This window comes from Pseudorca crassidens, chromosome 17 (assembly GCF_039906515.1).
Source record: "Pseudorca crassidens isolate mPseCra1 chromosome 17, mPseCra1.hap1, whole genome shotgun sequence".
NCBI lineage: Eukaryota > Metazoa > Chordata > Mammalia > Artiodactyla > Delphinidae > Pseudorca > Pseudorca crassidens.
In genome coordinates this window covers 43,399,657-43,419,884 of record NC_090312.1, presented here as the reverse complement: position 1 = coordinate 43,419,884, position 20,228 = coordinate 43,399,657, and the positions used below count along the sequence as shown (strand labels likewise).

Genomic DNA, 20,228 nt, shown 5'->3' with positions numbered 1-20,228 from the left:
CCGACCAGTAAACAGAACTACAGGTGCACCCAACCATGGACATACACTAACTGGTCATGAGAAATCTAGGGAGGCTAAGTAGGATGAAAGAATGTTTGTTACTCCCAAAAAGACCTGGGGAGGAAGAATGGAGTATTGGCATCAAGATACATGTGAACAGGCTAAGCAGGCTGTCTGAAAGTTGGCATTCATCCACAACATTAAAAAAATTTCAAAATAAGAAAGCTGTAAATGAAAAAGAAAACAGAAAATGCTGCCTTCATGAACATCCGATTGCCTCGGCACAGGCCCTGTGGGCAGAATCAAACGCATCACTCCCAATCCCCTTGCAGAAGACAAGACATTCAGATCTTAGTGGCGGAGTGCATGTAACAGCAGTTCAGGTACAAAAGATGTACTGTACTTTCAGACATTGATCTTTAAAATCCAGGACTGATTGGTAGAGTTGACTGAAAGTATATTAGGTATTTACCCACAAAAATACTATTTGGATTCTCCCAACACCCTCCCTCCCTTGAAAGGACCACATGCTTGTTCTTGGGCAATACATACCATTATTTCCAATTTGAAACAAGTTAGTATAGGAGAGAGACAGAGAGACAAAAAGACAGAGAAGGAGTCAGAGAGACAGGTTGTTGTTAAGCGGTATTCTTCGTTCCATTGGTTGTCCTTCTTACTCTTTCACTGCTAAGGTTTGATCAGAATTAGCTGCTGGGGTCTCGGCAGATTTGACCTCGTCTGTGGGGGCTGCAGGGGCTTGGCCTTGGGCATGGAACTGAGTGCTTCCGTGGCTGCCAGGATCTCCATGGAGGATGGGGCAGCCTCAGTGTTGCCGGGTTTTGAGTCTTAAGATGGGGCCCCGTCACTTTTTGTCTCCTGCGCGGCAGGAGCTGCAGGAGCCTGAGGCTTTGCGGGTTCCTCTCCCTTCTTGCTCTTGTCATCCTTGGTGGGGCCAAGGGCTCCGCAGCCTAGGTCTCCAAAGTTTTAGGGGCGTTGCCACCTGCAGCTGGCCGGAGGCAGCCGCCGGCTCCTGCTCAGCATCCTTTGGGGGTCCCGGCTTCCACTCAGCTCCCTCCGTCTGCTCCGTCTCTGCCTTCAGAGTGTCTTCCTTGGCTGCCTCTTTGTCTTTCTCACCTTCCTTGTCTTCAGGCTTGTTGGCAGCATCCTAGGCATCCTTCTCCAGCTTCTCCTCCTTGTCCTCCTTCACCTCTGGGGTCTCTGCAGCACCCTGGGTCTCATTGTCCTTCGGGGTTTCCCCCTCTTCTGTCCCAGCTCCTTTGGCCTTCTTGTCTTTGTCCTTAGCCCTCTCATCATTCACATTGTACCCCTTCTTCTTACTCAGCTTGTCTCCCAACTTGGAGTTCGGGTCTGGGTGCCTGTGCTGCCCTGGGTCGCTGGCGGAGGCTCTCTCCCCGGCTCTATGGTGGAGACTGCAGCTAGGAGTGAGTTGGAGTGCTGCCGCAGCCGTGGTCTCCACAGACACTACTGCCACCCACACTTGCAATCCTAATGATTGTTTAATACAAAAAAGCTAATTAAACTATACCAGTATCAAAATAGATAAAACACATAACTAGAGACAAAGAGGGAAACATAAGAAAGGGTCAACCATTTTAATCCTTTCTTAATTTGTGTTTACCTAATATCACAATCTTAAAATATAGAAATAAAATATAGAACTACAAGGAGAAATAGAAAAGCCAATAATCATAGTGGAAAACACAATCACAATTTTCTCAGTAAATGATAGAAGTAGAGAAAAGATCAGTAAACATTTGGAAGATCTGAACAGCATGATTAATAGACTTAATCGACTTAAACTAATTAATAGACTTAAACTAATTGACTTGTAGAAAACAGTACCCAACAACTGCAGAATACCCATTCTTTTCACACACACACTATGCATTGTTAAAAATTGACTATATGCTAAGTCATCAAGAAAACTCAACAAATTTCAAAGGATTTTAATGATCAAAATATGTTCTATAACTACAAATCTATTAAACTTAAAATCACTAACAAAAAAACGTAGAAAATCTCCATATATATATGAATTAATAAGTATACTTATTATTTGACTAACTTATGATAATCAAAATATTGTGGAATGCAGCTAGGCCCATTCTCAGAGGGAAATGCAGGGTATTCATTACAAAAGAAGAAAAGATGAAATCAAAAAGCTAAACATCTGTCTCATGAAGTTAGCAATAGAACAGTGAAATAAACCTAAATAAAAGAAAAGAAACTGAAAGGTAAGAATAGAAACTGATATAATAGAAGACACACATAAAATAGACAGTATTGACAAGAACAAAAGTTGTTTCATTATAAGAAGCAATGCATTTGAGAAACCTCTCCAAGACACAGATCAAGAAAAAAAGAGAAAAGCCACAAATAATCAATTTAAGTTAGAAATGGAGAACGTCAGAAGATATTTTAAAAAATGACAAGACAATATTGTGAAAAAGATCTTAAGAAGATATTGTTGAAACTATAACAAAATGCTCACCAGTCCTTTTCAAAGTGGTACTGGCAATCCTTGTTAATGTAACAAGACAAGAAAATTAAATGAAAGGTACATAGATTGGGAAGAAAGACATAAAACTGTCTTTGTTCACAAATGACATGATTGTCTATGTAGAAAATCTCAAAAAATCAAAAAAAAAACCTTCTGCAACTTATAAGCAATTACAGCAAGTTTGCAGGATACAACATTAATATACAAAGTCAATTGCTTTCCTATAAACCAACAATGAACAAGTGGAATTTAAAATTAAAAACACAATATGCTTTACATCAGCACCCCCAAAAATGAAATACTTAGGTATAAATCTAACAAAATATGTTCAAGATTTATACAAGGAAAACTACAAAACTCTAATGAACAAAATCAAAGAACCAAAGTAAATGGAGAGATATTTCATGTTCATTGATAGGAGAACTCAATGGTATCAAAATGTCAGTTCTTCACAACTTAATCTACAGATTCAAGGCAAGCTCATTCAAAATCCCAGCAAGTTATTTTATGGTTATTGACAAACTGATTCTAAAGTTTATAGGAAGAGGCAAAATACCCAGAACAACCAACATGATATTGAAGAATAAAGTTGGAAGACTGATGCTACCCAACCTCAAGACATTATAAAGCTGTAATAATGAAGACAGTGAGGTACTGACAAAAATAATGTACAAATGGATCAATGGAACAGAATAGAGAGCCTAGAAATACACCCCCATAAATATAGTCAACTGATCTTTGACTAAGGAGAAAAGATAATACAATGGAGCAAAGATAATCTGTTTAAGAAATAAATAGTGCTGGAACAACCAGAGATTCACATGCAAAAAAACAAACAAAGAAAAAAAGAATCTAGACACAGACCTCTCTTTCCAAAACTTAACTCTAAATGTATCATAGGTCAAAATGTAAAATGCAAACTATGAAACTCCTAGAAAATAACATAAGAGAAAACCTAGATGACCTTGACTATGGTGATGCCTTTTTTGATGTAACACAAAATGCATGATCCATGAAAGAAATAGTTGACATGCTGCGCTTTACTAAAATTAAAAACTTCTTCTCTGCAAAAGGCAATTCAAAAGAATTGGAAGACAAGCCAAAGATTGGGAGAAAATATTTGCAAAAAATAGAACTGACAAAGGATGGTTGACCAAATATTTTGTTAATGAAAATGTACAAAGAACTCTTAAAACTCAACAATAAGAAAACAACCAGGTTAAAAAATGGGCCAAAGACCTTAACAAACACCTCACCAAAGAAGATATTTAGATAGCAAATAAATATATGAAAAGATGTTCCATATCATATGCCATCAGGGAAATGCAAATTAAGACAAAAATGAAATACTACTACAAATCTTTTGAATGGCCCAAATCTGAAACACTGACAACACCAAACACTGGCAAGGATTTGGAGCAAGAGGAACACACATTTGTTGTTTGTAGGAACACAAAATGGTACAGCCACTTTGGAAGACAGTTTAGCAGTTTCTTACAAAAGTAAACATACTCGTACCCCACAATCCAGCAGGCATGCTCCTTGGTATTTATCCAATGGAGTGGAAAACTTATGTCCTCACAAAAAAACCTACACATGGATGTTTATAGCAGCTTTATTCATAATTGTCAAAACTTGGAAGCAACCAAGATGTCCTTTGGTAGGTGAATGGATAAACTGTGGTGCATCCAGACAGTGGAATATTATTCAGTGCTGAAAATAAATGAGCTGTTAAGCCATGAAAAGAAATGAGGAAAACTTAAATTCATATTACTAAATGAAAGAGGCAAATCTGAAAAGACTACATACCATATGATTCCAACTATATGACATTCTGGAAAAGGTAAAACCATAGAGACTATAAAAAGATCAGTGGTTGCCAAGGGTGAGGGCTGGGGGAGGAATGAATAGGAAGAGTACAGCATATTTTTAGGGCAGTGGAAATACTCTCTATGATACTATAACAATGAATATATATCATTATACATTTGTCCAAACCCATACAGAGTATACAAAAAGTGAACCCTAAAGTAAACTATAGACTTGGATGATTATGATGCGTCAATGTAGGTTCATCCTTGGTAATAGATGTACCATTCTGGTGAGTGATAATGGAAAAGACTATGCATGTGTGGAGGCAGGGGGTATATCAAAAATATCTATACCTTCCTCTACATTTTGTTATGAAACTAAAAATGCTCTAAAAAATAAATTATTTAAATATATATAGTGAAATGCACAAATCCTAAAAAAATTCAAAGAAATAGGAAAGTAAAAATAGTCCTATAATTATTAAATTTGTTAAATCAGTAAATAAAAATCTTCCTACCAAGAAAATTCCAGATCCAAGTTTTATTGGTGAAGAAATAACTACAAATCTATACAAGCCCCTTAGAGAATATAAAAATAGCTCATTTTTATGAGACTAGCATGATCTTGATGCCAAAACCTGATAAAACCATTATAAGAAAGGAGAATTATGGACCAATCTCATTCATGAGCATAGGATTCCAGTAATACAAGACTCAGTATTACAAATATATTGGTTCTCCATTGGATTTTCTATAGAGTCAAAGAAATCATATTTAAAACCCCAACATTTTTTTCTGAGGAAACTGATGATCCATTTCTAAAATTATATGGAAATGCAAGTAGCTAAAAATATGCAAACTCTCTTCAAGATAGACAAGATGAGAGAAGTTGCTCCACTAGATAGCAAGATTTATTATAAAGCTACTATAATTAAGAAATATGATATTGGTGACAGTTTGACAAATAGACCAATGGAATAAAAAAGAAAGTCCAGAAATAGATCCATAAATATACAGTCACTTGATTTATGACAACATAACAATGCAATCAGAGGTAAAAGGATAGCCTTTTAAGTAAATGGTGCTGAGTCAGTTGGATATCCTTGTGGGAAAAAGGAAACTTGACTCGTACCTCCTGCCAAGCAAAATATCAATTCCCAGAAGATAAAGGCAAACAGTAACACTTTAGGATATAAGAGAATATCTTCATTACATTGAACTAAGGAAATATTTTTTAAGCAACACACATGCCACAAAGAAAGAAAAATCACCATAAAGGGAAAGTCTTTGAATTGGACTACACTAAAACTAGGAACATTTTTCACCAAAAGATAACATTAAGAAAGTGAAAAGGCAAACCATAGATTGGAAGAAAATGTTTGTTTTATATCCATAAAACCAACAACAGGCAAGAATATATAAAATACTCTGAGAGCTCTTACTGTCCAAAAGAAAAATGGGCAAGAAACCATAACAGGCACTTCACAAAGAGAATATCTATGTAAGGAAACATACTCAACTTCATTAGTAATCGAGAAAATATGAGTTAAAACCCCAGTGATATGCCACTATGCAATTATCAGAATGTTTAAAAGAAAGAATGATGTTATGGAGTATTTGCAAGAATGTAGAGCAATGGGAATTCTTATACATGCTGTTATGAATATAAATTTGGAAAACAGTTTCTCATTATATGCTAAAGTTGAACTTAAATAGAGCCCATCATCCAACCACCCCATTCCCAGATCATATACCCAGTAGTAGTGTATGCAGAGCAGCACTATTCAAATTAGCCAAATTTGAAAAGAACCCAAAGTTCACCAACAGAATGGATAAATAATTTGTGGTGCATCCATTCAACAGAATAATACACACCAATAAAATTGACCTATCTACAGCTACATGAAACAACATGGACAACCTCACAAATACAATGAGCAGAGAAGCAAGACACAAAAATTGCACACTTTGTGTCTTAGCCTGTTTAGGCTACTATAACAGAATACTCTAGACTGAGTGGCTTAAACAAAAAACATTTATTTCTCACAGTTCTGGAGGCCAGGAAGTCCAAGATTAAGTTGCTAGTTGCTAGCGCATTCAGAGTTTGAGTCTCCTCTTCCTGGTCCACAGATGGCTGTCTTCTCACTGTGTCCTCAAATGGAAGAAGAGGTGAAGGAGATGTCTGCCTCTTTTAAAAGGGCACTAATCCCATTCACAGTGGCTCCACTCTCATGACCTAATCACCCCTCATTGGACCTGCCTCCTACACCATCACTTTGGGGATTAAGTTTCAACATATGAATTTGGGGGGGACACAAACATTATCTATAGTGCTATATAAATCAACTATATAGAGTTCAAAAGCAAGAAAAACTAAATTATAGTATTAAGATTAAAGAAGTGGAGGAGGAAAACAGGCAAGAAGTGGAATGGACTAGGAAGGGGCTATCTGAGGTGATGGCAAACTGTCTTTCTTGACCTCAACTGTGGTTACACAGGCTTTCCACTGGTGATGATTCACTGAGGGGCACATATGTTTCTGTGCCCTTTTCTTAAGTGTGATAACTTCACATAAAATGCAGTTGAAGTTTGTAATAATATCTTTAAGTTTTTATTTATAGGAATTTTATTCTCAGATATCATGCATAAGAATATTAAAAATTAGGTTCAAACATTATGAAAGCAGAAAACTGAAAACAGCTTAAATACCCATCAGTAGGTGACAGGTTCAATAAATTATAACACATCCAGGAACACTGTGGACACTTTAAAAAGAATGGTACTGATATGGGACAATCTTCCACATAGATTTAAGCAAACAACAAGCAAGAGACATAGAACCATGTGCAGAGTATGCTATCATTATATTTGTGTATAAAACTGAGGTGGAGGATACATGTATGTGTGTTTTATATGCATATAATGTTTCTGGAAGAACAGGTGAAAAATAAAACCCCATAACAGTGGTTGTCTCTGAAGTGGGGAATTGGAACACCAGAGGTCATGGATGAGAAGGAAACTTTCTTTTCACTGTACCTGTGGGCATCATGTGAACGTAATCACAAATATGTTACCTTTCAAAATAATATATAAAAAGGTGAGATATATTTTTTAATAAACTGAAATAATTTTGAGAGCTCAGTTCCCAATTATTGTTGCATTTGGATATTTGCATAGATTAAAATGCACTTTCTTTGGGAAACTGACACAGCGTGGAATAGAGGCTGGGAACAAGTGTCCATGAGGGGAAACAAGGGAGGCTGAAAGACAGGGGTCAAGCAGAGATCTGTCTGAGAAGCCAGGTCACATGGAGAAGGTCCCCTGTCTGAACAGGGCTTGCAGCAGGGATGAGCCAGGCAAGGCCAGAGAAATAGCCAAGATGCTCAGGTCAGGGAAACTAGACAATAGCAAACGCATGAGAGGCAAAGGGCCTACAGAAGGGAGACTTCCCAGGGCGGGAAAATGCCTGTGACCTTCGCTGCTTGTTCTCAGGAGCTTGACATTGCTGGCAGAGTGAAACGAGCCAAGAAAAAGAAGAAATCATGCTCTCACCTACTTATTTGTATTGATCCAAAATATGACCAGCCCCAGAATGAAGTCTTTGTCTCCTCCACAGTACCTGTTTATAGTGCTGTGCACACAATGGTCTTAAAAAGGAGCTGTTGATGCACCCCATTTCCTAAAGTACAAAAATGTAAACTTTCCTCCCAGTGGCTTAGCAGGTTTCTAGACCATCAGCCTGGCAGTGACCCTGAGCCACTGGCTGATGGGCAAAAGGGTACATAAAAGATACCAGCCTTTGATTACCTTTGCCTTATGCCCCTGAACTGATCATTCCACACTTTTTCTGTTAAACAGATTCATCCTGTTAACAACCATCGTATCAACTTTTCACCCTTAAAATTTGTTGAAGGGATGTAGGTTTTGAAGAATACATTCCGGGGTATCAGATGCCATACTAAGTGCTCTGTTACATCGGTCTCCAGAACCCTACAGACTCTCACGAGGGCAGAAAAGCATGTAAGGGAAGAAAACTGAACAGAGGTATAGTGCCAAGGCCACAGTATGAAGGAAATCCATTTTCCAAGTCATATTCTAGCCAACAGGGTCCTTTTGCCATTTAACACATCTATACCTTCTGTATTGTGATGCCAAGTTTATTCTCAGTGCAGATTTCTGTAAATCACATCCAAAATATGATTTGAAAAAAAATGCACCTTCTTATGAGCCCACTGCGTACTTGAAAGACCCAGTACACAAATCATTTGCACCTGTACCATTTCCATCCAGTTCTAAGCTAATTTTAAAAAGGCTCTGAAAGCCTGCCAAGAGCACATGTGCACAGAAGATAAAATGTAATAGCAATTAATCCAATCATCTCTGATTTAACGTTAATTTAACCCAGTGGATTATGCCTTGTTTTGTGTGCAACTGTGTTGATCCTGCTACATTTCAGAGAGCCCCCAAATCAATCAAGTCACAATCCCTAATTGCAGTCAAAATGGGGAATTCCACTCAGCAGGGCCCTTCTCTAGAGTATCTATTCCTCCCAAGGAAGAAAGGGAAGTCAAAGAAAGAGGCGTCTCTAATAGCAGGCTGCTAACATCGCAGCTGATGGTGTCAGAACTAGCAAGGAAGAGTGGCCTCCTGTTTGCTGGCATATTCAGTTGCACTGCGGCTTCTTGCCAGAATGAACAGGAAAGGGCCAGCAGAGAAAAGCCAATGGAAGCACAGTTGCTGTTTAAACTAGAAACAAACAACAACACAACAAATTCTGGAGGTGCAATGCTTTCCTTTCCCTTTATTTGCACTATAGATTGAATAACTACAGCAGTTAAAGCCCTGAATTAGGAAGGCTGTAATTGAAAACTAATACCATGCTACCCACTGGGTCTGATTTAACTGCGTTAGAATGTAGGTCTGCATTCTTGGAACCAAGGCTGATTGTGAGAACATTTATATTATCATGTGCAAGGAACAGAGGAAGTTTCAAGTTGCTAATTCCTCCTGTTTGGATTTTATTGAGAACTGAAATAACAAAAAGTGTTACCTGGGCTCAGGGGCAGCCCAGAAGTTCAATTGTAGTTCAGCCTTAGTTAAGGATTACTTAATAGATACTTCACATAAAGTGCTACCATGTTCTTTTTCATAATTTTTCTCTCCCCTCCTCCTTTCCTTTGCAGCTGAGAATAATTAACTGTTCTTTTGTGAGTGTCATTTGTTCTCAAGGAATTAAATGCCACCTTATTTCCCAGAACAAGAATTCAACTGTCATAATTATAGCTTCATTTCAGAAGCAAAAAAAAAAAAAAAAATCATAATTTATTACAGATTGTTCAGCATGTGAGATAGGTTTAAATGTCATTGGAAGTAAATTGTGGCATGTCATGAAGGGGTTTTAGCCACCACTGTAATTGATTTATAATTTCACATTTAAAATGAACAACATTCAGCCATTGTTCTTATATTATATAACTCTGACAGCAATCCCTTGAGAATGAGGCATTCAACTTGGTCAATACACAATAATAATAATAACAATAATAATAATAACAATAACAATGATATGCCAGTTTTAAAGATAAGCAATGAAATTAGCATAAGCACTGAGAACATATGTGTTAAAAATGGGAGCTCAATCTCTATAATAAAAGGTAAAAATCTATTTCAGAAGAAATGCATTTGAATATCAGCATTGAACTCCATTATATTAAATGACTCTCAGGGGTTTTAATGAAACTCATAAAATAAAGAACCATCAGAATTAAGGTTTAAACTATTTTCTACCCAGAGTTATAAGGAAAGATACAATAATTGAAGTAGGTGGAGATGAATTTTTCCACATCTAATTTCAAGCAGATTAAGAATCAATTCCACTTTGAACAGTAATTTACTAGGTTTGCAGCGTGATCCTAGTCTCCTGGGATTACACGGTGACCATAGGTGGTATGGGGGAGGGACTATATAAATACCTGATTAGACTATTAAGTGCCAGCAGATCTGTTTTGTGCCAGATGAAGTGAGTCCCGTGATGGTTCTCATAGCTCAACATCACATCAATGGATTTGTGCCCCTTGAATGTGAATGTAGAAACAAATCCAAACTCACACAATGACAGGAACAAACCGTGCTGTGGAGGCCAAACCATGAGTCACACTTTAGAAGCAAAATCAGAATATTCCCCAATCTATAGCCTTTTGAAACACCTTATTTTTCCCTTCTGGGAAAGCCAGTACTTTATTCTTTGTTTTCAAAAAGTCAACTTTATAGTTTGGATACAGAAAACCTTTTGAAAGGCAACGTATGGTAGGCTGAATAATGGTACTTCAAAGATGTTGGTGTCCTAGTTCCCAGAACCTGGGAATGCCACCTTATATAGCAAAGGGAGGGACTTGGCAGATGTGATTAAATGTAAGCGTTTTGCAGTAGGGAGATATCCTGGATTATCAGGGTGGATCCTAAATGTAATCACAATGCCTTTATAAGAGGGAGGTTGAGGAAGTTTTGACCACAGTAGAAGAGAAGACGATGTGACCACAGGAGCAGAGATTAGAGAGATGTCACAAGCCAAGGAATGTTAACAGCCTCTCAAAGTGGAAGCCTTGGAGCCTTGAGAAGGACCAAGCCTGCTGACACCTTGATTTTAGCCCTGGAAGACTCATTTCAGACTTCTGATCTCTAGAATGATAGGAGAATAAATTAGTGTTGTTTTAACACTAAGTTTATGGTAATTTGTTACACTGATAACAGAAAATTAAAACACAGGGAAAGAGTCTGATTTACTAAAAAGTGTGTCCAAAGATCAAGTTACCTCCATGTTGAGAACTAACCCAGCAGCTGAGCTCCACTCTGGCTTTGAGTTGAGGCTTCCAGTTTAATCATGACCTAGACGCCTCCTCTGTTGCCACTTAAGCAGTTCCTGTAGTTGTCTTTCTGGGGGACAATGATCCAAAACTCTGACAACATTGTCAATTTAAGAAAGGAGTGATATTTAGCTTGATTTAAAAGAGTCCCTTTTGGGAGAGTTAAATGAATATAGTGCTCTAAAATGAGCTGTGACATTATTTATGCCTTATAAAAGAGAAATTGCATTTCTTTGAAAACACTAACGTATCACAAGATTTCCAAAATATATAGCTTGTGATTTTTCCAAACAGCATTCTGTTGACCTGGTAAATGATTGCTCTAGACTTGCCACTTACCATTCAATAAATGTTTGCAGTACATCAAGGATTTACAATGTAAATTCTTGACCCAGTTTTTGATATAACTATTTATTCAGTCTGCCATAACGAGAGGAAGAAAAAATAAGACACTTCTAATCAACTATTGGGATGACACATAAAACGGTTTTATCTGGGTTCACTGGACAGTAATTTCCTATTGCAAATACAATGGGAGAATATTCATTCCACTTTCTTTGATCCCCCACCAGGGGACACCTTCTAAGTGTTTTTGTAACAGTTTCCATCTCTCTCCCCAACCTACCACTGGATATGGGCCAGCTACCACTGGACCTAAGTTATTAAAAATCTAGGCAAACTCAGCCACAGGGAAAAGAATGAACACTCAGTCTAGCAACATTGATTTCACTGAAAGGTGAGCCTCATGGTCATTTTTCTAGCATCATTTCACATTCATTCATTTATTCATTCACTCAACAAATATCTACATTGTACCTACTCTGTGTGATGTCACCAAGGGAACTAAATAGGTGAAGCAGAGAAATCCTATCCAGTGAATACATAACTATATTAGGTAATGACTTTCATTTATTGAGTACTTCCTATATGTCAGGGATGGTGATAGATCACTTCACATAACTTTTCCAATATGTTATGTTATTATTCCTATTCTCTATTTACAATGAAGTAGTTAAGACTCAGGGGATAAGAAATTCAGCCAAGTTTTGAGAAGAGGTTCAGTGGTAGACCCTCAAATTCTGTTCTAATTATACAAAGCCTGTGTCCTAACCTCCTTGACAAGATAAAGCAAATTAATTTCCAAAAGAAAAATATAAAGGGCATGATGTGTGGGTGTTGATTACATTCCCTAGGTGATCTGGGAAGACTTTGTGAGAGAAGTAGTACTTAATCTTCATTGTGAAGACTGAGAAGGAATTGAACATATGCTGATGGGATAAAGTCATTCCAGGCAGAGTGAACCATCAGAGCAAAGACACTAAGGTGGGAAATCACGGAACACACAAAGGGAAAGGGAGTAACTCATTGTAACTGGACGTGGGGGGCAGCACAAGTAGCCAGGAATAAAGCTAGAAATGTTGTTGGCTTGGTGCCAGATCACAGAGGGCCTTAAGTACAAGCTATGGAATTTGCTATGGAGGAAATAATGGAGAACTAGTGTCAAGCAATTGGTCAACACTAGTTGGGGAAATGGGACATACCTCTGTCAATGATGTAGAATACTGTTGCAAGCAACAGATTAACATATTCAAATTAATGTTAATCATTAAATATTTAATGGAAAAAATAATAAGGGCTTTTAAGTAATTAGTATCACACAAAGTGAAACATAACTGCTGATAAAAGAGAGTGGTATTCCAAATAAATTTTCATTATTTCTGAAGCATACCACTTCTGCTCTTTATTTCAAAAAAACAAGTAATGTGCTTTGGCAACGTTTGAGGCTTGTAAGGCGGAGAACACAAAAACTCCTGCCCTCCAAGAGTCTACACTCCAGTGGGAGAGTGTGATAAACTGCATTACTATTCACAGTTTTTGGTGGCCCTCCCTCCCATGGGAGTATAATACATCTCCACTTAGGATTTGCTTTAGCTAAGGAAATACAGGCAGAGGCAGTGTTTCCAGGCAGAAGAATTCAAGCCAGATGTGATCTCACTTACATGTGGAATCTAACAACAAACAAATTGATACAGTGAACAAATTGGTGGTTTTCAGAGGCAGGGGGTGGAGAGGGTGGTAAAAAGTACAAAATTCCAGTTAAAAAATAAATAAGCCCTGGTGACGTAATGTATAACATGATGACTGTAGATAATAAGACTGTATTGTATATTTGAAAGTTGCTAATAGAGAAAATCTTAAAAGTTCTCATCACAAGAAAAAAATTTGTATTTTTTATATGTGGTGATGGTTATTAATTAGACTAATTGTAGTGATCATTTCATAATATTATACATATATCAAATCATTATGTTGTTTGCCTAAAACTAATGTAATGTTATATGTCAATTATATTTCAATTGTTTAAAAAACCAGATGTGTACTTTGCCATGATTTCCCTTTTTCCTCTGCCATGAGCCCAATAATATCCCAGACAGAAATAGGGCTTGTTCTCCATTAGCCTGGGTCCTGACAAGGAGAAGAGCCATGACAAATCATGATGGAAATGTAACACAAGCACATTGTCAACCTTTGTCATTGTAAGCCAGAAAGATGTTGAGGTTGTTTGTTACACAGTATAACTTAATGTAAGCTGACTGCTACAACAAACTGAGAGCATACGTAACCACAATATAAGGTCAGGTCTATAAGAGAAATATGGGATTTCAAAGGAGGAAGAGATCATTTATTTCTAGGTCACATTATCATGAGCCCAGCCAAAAAATGTTCACTTTTTCTTCCAGTGGCTTTTTGTTTTATTTTGCTTGGCTTTGCTTTAGATTTAACACGAGTAAAACAAAGACCTGACAACTAACTAATCAGCTAACCTCAGCAGACCAACAATCATTCCCTCATTCTCTCCCTTACACTTGACCTTCAGTCCCTACACACTTCAAAGTCTGTCATCAACAGCCAACCAAAGTGCCACCAGGCAGTGAATGAGCCCCTAATTCCCTCAACACACACTCATTAAGCATCTATTATGCATAGGTTCCATGAGCACCAGAGAATCAGAGATGGAAGAAAAGAGTACCTGAAGGTGCTCAACAGCTGGCGAAAGCTCAGACAAGAGTCACTCAATCACAATAGACTTATCTGGGTGCTCTGGGCTACCACAGAGTAATGGAGCATGAGAGAAAGATGTCTAGGGGGACCTGGCCTTGGGAGAGTAGAGGAGTGGTATCAGGACACACTTCCTGGAAGAAGTGAAACCTGAATCAGTGTTGAAGGAAGGAAAGGAGTTAATCAGACAAAGGGAAGTAAGGAACTATCATTTGCAAAAGCACAGAGCAGTGGGGCAGCTAGGCTTGGAAGAGCTGCCATGTTTGGACAGAAGGTATGAGATATGAGAGTGGAGGAACAGAGAAGGGTAAGATCAAGAAAGGTCTTATAAGCCACACTAAAAGTTTGGATTTTATCCTAAAGGCAATCTGATGCAATTGAAAGCTTTCAAGCTGCAGCATGGCATGATCAGATTTGCATTTTAGAAAGATTTCCTTGTCAGCTCCAGGAAGGAGGGGTTTGAGATGGGGCTGGAAGATTTTGGATCAGAGAAGCTAGTTAGAAAACTCTTGCCATAAACCCAGGTGGGAAATTGTGAGAATCTGAACTGACGTAGAGCCTGTTTCCTACTCTGAAATATGAAAGAAATAAAGCTTCTCAAACACATTTAAGAAGAAAATTAGCTCATAGTTAGTGAACTGCAAAGCCAGCAAGGAAGCACCAAAGCTTTTCTGATTCCACTCTGCCTCACTGAAGAGCTCTGAATTTTTTGCATTTATATTGTCTCTTTTGTAATTAAGTTCCATGCCCACAACTTGATTAGTTAAAAAATTACTCTCCCACACTTTTCCTCTTCCTAGACGCCCTCCTCCATTCACACAGGCATGTAAATATGTTCCTAACAAGTGTGCTCATTCATTCATTCATTCATTTATCCCACAACTGTTTATTGAGTACCCATTATGTAGCAGGCACTTGCTAGATGAAGTGTACCTAAAAAAACACAAAACAAAGTCCTTGCCTCCTGGAAGTGTCAGCCTACTGGAGAAACACATGATAAATATAAAAACAAATAAATAATTATAAAATGCAAATCCCTATGAATAAACAGCAGCAGAACACTGAATGCTAGAATGGCAGGTATGCACGTGTACTCATAGCAATGTCCTAAAAGGCTTACCCAAGAAGTCAGTCAGTTGAGATGGGAGCACTAATATGTTTACATTTAATTTACATCAATATCATTTTAGAAAAGAAGGATTGGTACATCTAAGCTGGTGCTATTACCCCAAAATACTAACATTTAAAATACAAGGTCACATTTTCCTAGCTAGCAAGGCCCACAATTGCAGGGGCAGGGAGTGAGGGGTTGGGAAATGTGGCTTCCATCTCTGGGCTCACTGAGTTTGTAATGCTCAGGGCATCTCTGGGAGGCACTCACTGGAGCATTTCAGTATTGATTCAATACCTCTAGTAGGTCTTGCATGAGGTCATGGCGAGGCTGGACCTGGTAAGTTCGGTGCACTTAGGGCTGAGTTCTGAAGTTGGACTGACTTGCACAATTGCAGCTCATTTTCATGAAACAGAACCAAAATCCTTTTTAATGCTTTCTTTTTAAAATAGCTCCAGTTCAAGAAAAATTGAGTTCCTCATTAGTTGTAAGTTCCCCTTATTGCTAGCTCAGAGATTGAAATCCACAAATCACTCACCAAACAGCATTAGCGGTGGGCCATTTTGAAGCAGCCTTTTCGCAGATTAACTTTATATCTCCTCAAGATAAAGATCATCTGCTAGACAGGTAAGTCCAGTTCTGTTGGGGGCTGGGTGGGGCGGACTGAATTCAGGGCTTTTCTGTAGACTGTAGAGTCAGCTAACAACTAGGTTCTGGCCACCAGCTCGCAGCCAGCTGGACAACAAATCACTTTCAGCCACCGCCCAACAAGCTTGGATTTAAACCACTGACCAATAGGTCAAAGATCCTTTACTACATCTTGGCTCTTCTACACCACACTTTCATCTGTCATTGTTTTGCCCCAGGCCCAATAATTGGATGAAAAGAAATTTGATTAAGCGTAAGATTTATGAGGTTCTACATTGAGACAAATTGTAATTCGATATAAGCCCATTCTCGAAAAAGGGCTAGAATATAAACAAGGTTCTTTACTCTTTTATCTATACCTTTACAAACACATGCATACACGCATGCCCATACAAATATCCATACATACTGTTTGTCAACTTGTCACTCAGAAAGACTAATGACAATTATTTACCTTGAGCATTTGGCAGATATAATGGGACAGTACTTTGGCAGTGATCAAAAATCATCTTCCTTTATGGTTCTTAATCAAAAATGTATTTCCCATTGACTAACCCCAAGAAAAGGTTATCATCTACTTCTGCCTGTACTTATTTCAGTACTAACAAGAGATTCTTTTCTCTCCCATCCTCAGCAGTGCAGAATTACCATCATTCCAAAGACCTCTTTGGGTTCCTTGATCAGAAGAGGCATTTAACGATGTCATCCATGATGTATTGCGTATTTAATTGTACTATGCAGCTATTCAAAAAGCATTCAGAAGTAATCATTTAGCATTAATATCCCAGGGCAATCCAAGGTCACAGTACATTAAAAACTAATTCACAGTGGTTCAAGAATGCATTTTTCATGTATGGAGTAACATAATTCTTTTATGATAAAAGTGATAGCGGTGTTACAGAATGATGAGATATAAGATATTCTGAATATCCATCATTGGACCTACTGGACAAATGGCAAAGTCAGACCTTTGTTGTTCTCATAACTCAACACACCACTAATCTGTATTAAACACCACTGACCTTGTTAACCTTTTATATGACTGACCACATTTCAAGGAGAAACAGTACCTTATTTATTATCAGAGACAATACAAATATTCAATATTTATTGTGATCATTTCACTCTCATATTTTACTATCTCCTATTTTCTATGGTCATTCTAATATCTAAAATTTCAACACATCTATAGGTAAAGGCTGTCTAGCGAAAAATTATACACACACATTTATGAGTGTGTGTATGTATTTTATCAACTTTCTTACAGGAATGCTATGGAAGATAAAATTATTATAACTTCCATAAAATATCTACCATGCTAAAATAATACTTTCCTGAGGCAACCGGCCCTCTACACAATGAAGCTTGGGCAGGCTCCATCCTCCAGGACCTATCATCTCTCACACTCCACACCATTAGCAGTGCTGTACTACAATTTGCTGCCATTCAGCAGGCAACACATGAGGAGTTATTTCAGCAATTCACAGGCAATATTGTCATTTGTTAATATACTAAACTCTGCATTCAAAAGTACCAGATTACCTTACCAGTCCACTGGTGTTATTTTTCCTATTTCTTTATATTTCACATCCCCAAATCCATCTTCCAAATCAGTCCATACAGATTGGATAGAAGTCAGAAGTCTTATCCTGTTCAGAGGGTCATTCAAAACTATTAATAAGCATTATCATAACCTGTGTTTAGGGCACTATTCTAGGTGCTAGGTATGAGTTGAGGTTGGGCATATCTATATGGAGACATGATACTGAATTTATAAAACACAAATAAAATACAGGCAGACCTCATTTTATTGTTCTTTACAGATGTTGCTCTTTTTTTTCAAATTAAATGTTTGTGGAAACTCTGTGTTGAGCAAGTCTATTGGCACCGTTTTGCCAAAAGCTTTTGCTCACTTCTCCTCTCTGTGTCATATTTTGGTAATTCTCACAATATTTCAACCTTTTTCATTATTACTATATGTGTTATGATGATCTGTGATCAGTGAACTTTGATGTTACTGTTGCAATTGTTCTAGGGCACCACAAACCATGCCCATATAAGATGGTGAACTTAATTAAGAAATATTGTGTAAGTTCTGACTGATCCACCAACAGGCTATTCCCCCCATCTCTCTCCCTTTTCCTGGTCCTCCCTATTCCCTGAGATACAACAATACTGAAATTAGACCAATTAATAGCCTTACAGTGGCCTCTAAGTGTACAAGTGAAAAGAAGAGTCACATGTCTCTCACTTTAAATCAAAAGCTAGAAATGACTAAGCTCAGTGAGGAAGGCATGTCAAAAGCCAAGATACACTGAAAGCTAGGCCTCTTGCACCAAACAGTTAGCTAAGTTGTGAGTACAAAGGAAACATTCTTGAAGGAAGTTAAAAGTGCTACTCCAGTGAACGCACAAATGATAAGAAAGCAAAACAGTCCTATTGCTGACAAGGAGAAAGTTTTAGTGATCTGGATAGAAGATCCAATAGCTACAACATTCCTTTAAACAAAAGTTTAATCCAGAGCAAGGCCCTAACTCTCTCCAATTCTATGAAGGCTGAGAGAGGGGAGGAAGCTGCAGAAGAAAAGTCTGAAGCTAGCAGAACTTGGTTCATGAGGTTTAAGGAAAGAAGCCATTCCCAAAATATAAATGTGCAAAGTGAAGCAGCAAATCCTGATGTAGAAGCTGCAGCAAGTTATCCAGAAGATCTCACTAAGGTAATTAATGAAGGTGGCTACACGAAACCAACAGATTTTTCAATGTAGACGAAACCATCTGACATTGGAAGGAGACTCCATCTATGAATCTCATAGATAGAGAGGAGAAGTCAATTCCTGGCTTCAAAATTTCAAGGATGGGCTGAATCTCTTGTTAGGGACAAACACAGCTGGTGACTTGAAGTTGAAGTCAAAGCTCATTTACCATTGGAAAAATCCTAGGGCTCTTAAGAATCATGCTAAATCTACTCCTCCTGTGCTCTATAAATGGAAAAACAAAGCCTGGATGACAGCACATCTGTTTATGATATGGTTTACTGAATATTTTAAGCCCACTGTTGAGACCTACTGCTCAGAAAAATATATATATTTCTTTCAGAATATTACTGCTCATGCACCTGGTCATCCAAGACCTCTGATGGAGAAGTAAAGTGAGATTAATGTTGTTTTCATGCCTGCTAACACAACATCCATTCTGCAGTCCATGGATCAAGGAATCATATTGACTTTCAAGTAATATTATTTAAGAAATAACATGTCATAACGCTATAGCTGCCATAGATTGTGATTCCTCTGGTGAATCTGGGCAAAGTAAATTGAAAACCTTCTAGAAAGGATTCACCATTCTACATGCCATTAGGAACATTTGTGATTCATGAGAAGAGATCAAAATATCAACCTTAACAAGAGTTTGGAAGAAGTTGATTCCAAACTTCATGGATGACCTTGAGGGGTTCAAGACTTGAATGGAGGAAGTAACTACAGATAAGGTAGAAATAGCAAGAGAATTAGAATTAGAAGTGGAGCCTGAAAATGGTACTGAATTGCTGCAATCTCATAATAAAACTTTAATGAATGAAGAGTTGCTTCTTATAGATGAGCAAAGAAAGTGACTTCTTGAGATGGAATGTACCCCTGGTGAAGATGCCGTGAATATTATTGAAATAGCAACAAAGAATTTAGAATATTTCATAAACGCAGTTGATAAAGCAGCAGCAGTGTTTGAAAGAATTGACTCAAAATTTGAAAGAAGATCTGTGGATAAAATGCTACCAAATAGCATTGCAAGCTACAGAGAAATCATTCATGAAAAGTCAATCGGTGCAGCAAACTTCACTGTTGTTCTAAGAAATTCCCACAGCCGCCCCAGCCTTCAACAACCACCTCCCTGATTAGTCAGCAGCCACCAAAATCGAGGCAAGACTCTCTACGAGCAAAAAGATTATGACTTGCTGAAGGCTCAGATGATGGTTAGCAATTTTTACCAATAAAGTATTATTTAATTAAGGTATGTACATTTTTTAGACATAATACTATTGCACAATTAATAGACACAGTATAGTGTAAACATAACTTTTTTATGCACTGGGAAGACAAAAAATTTGTGTGACTCACTTTATTGCGGTATTCAATTTATTGCAGTTGTCTGGAACCAAACTCACAACATCTTTGAGGTATGCCTGTACGAGATTTGGCAAGTGATAACAGAAAACTGGAA

General features: G+C 37.7%; 2 pseudogenes; one reads left to right on the top strand and one right to left on the bottom strand.

The window, feature by feature from the left end:
• Window positions 1-673: 673 nt before the first annotated feature.
• On the bottom strand, window positions 674-7,378 carry LOC137210069 (brain acid soluble protein 1-like; annotated as a pseudogene).
• A 416-nt stretch (window positions 7,379-7,794) lies between these two features.
• On the top strand, window positions 7,795-19,985 carry LOC137210068 (tigger transposable element-derived protein 1-like; annotated as a pseudogene).
• The last annotated feature ends 243 nt before the right edge of the window (window positions 19,986-20,228 follow it).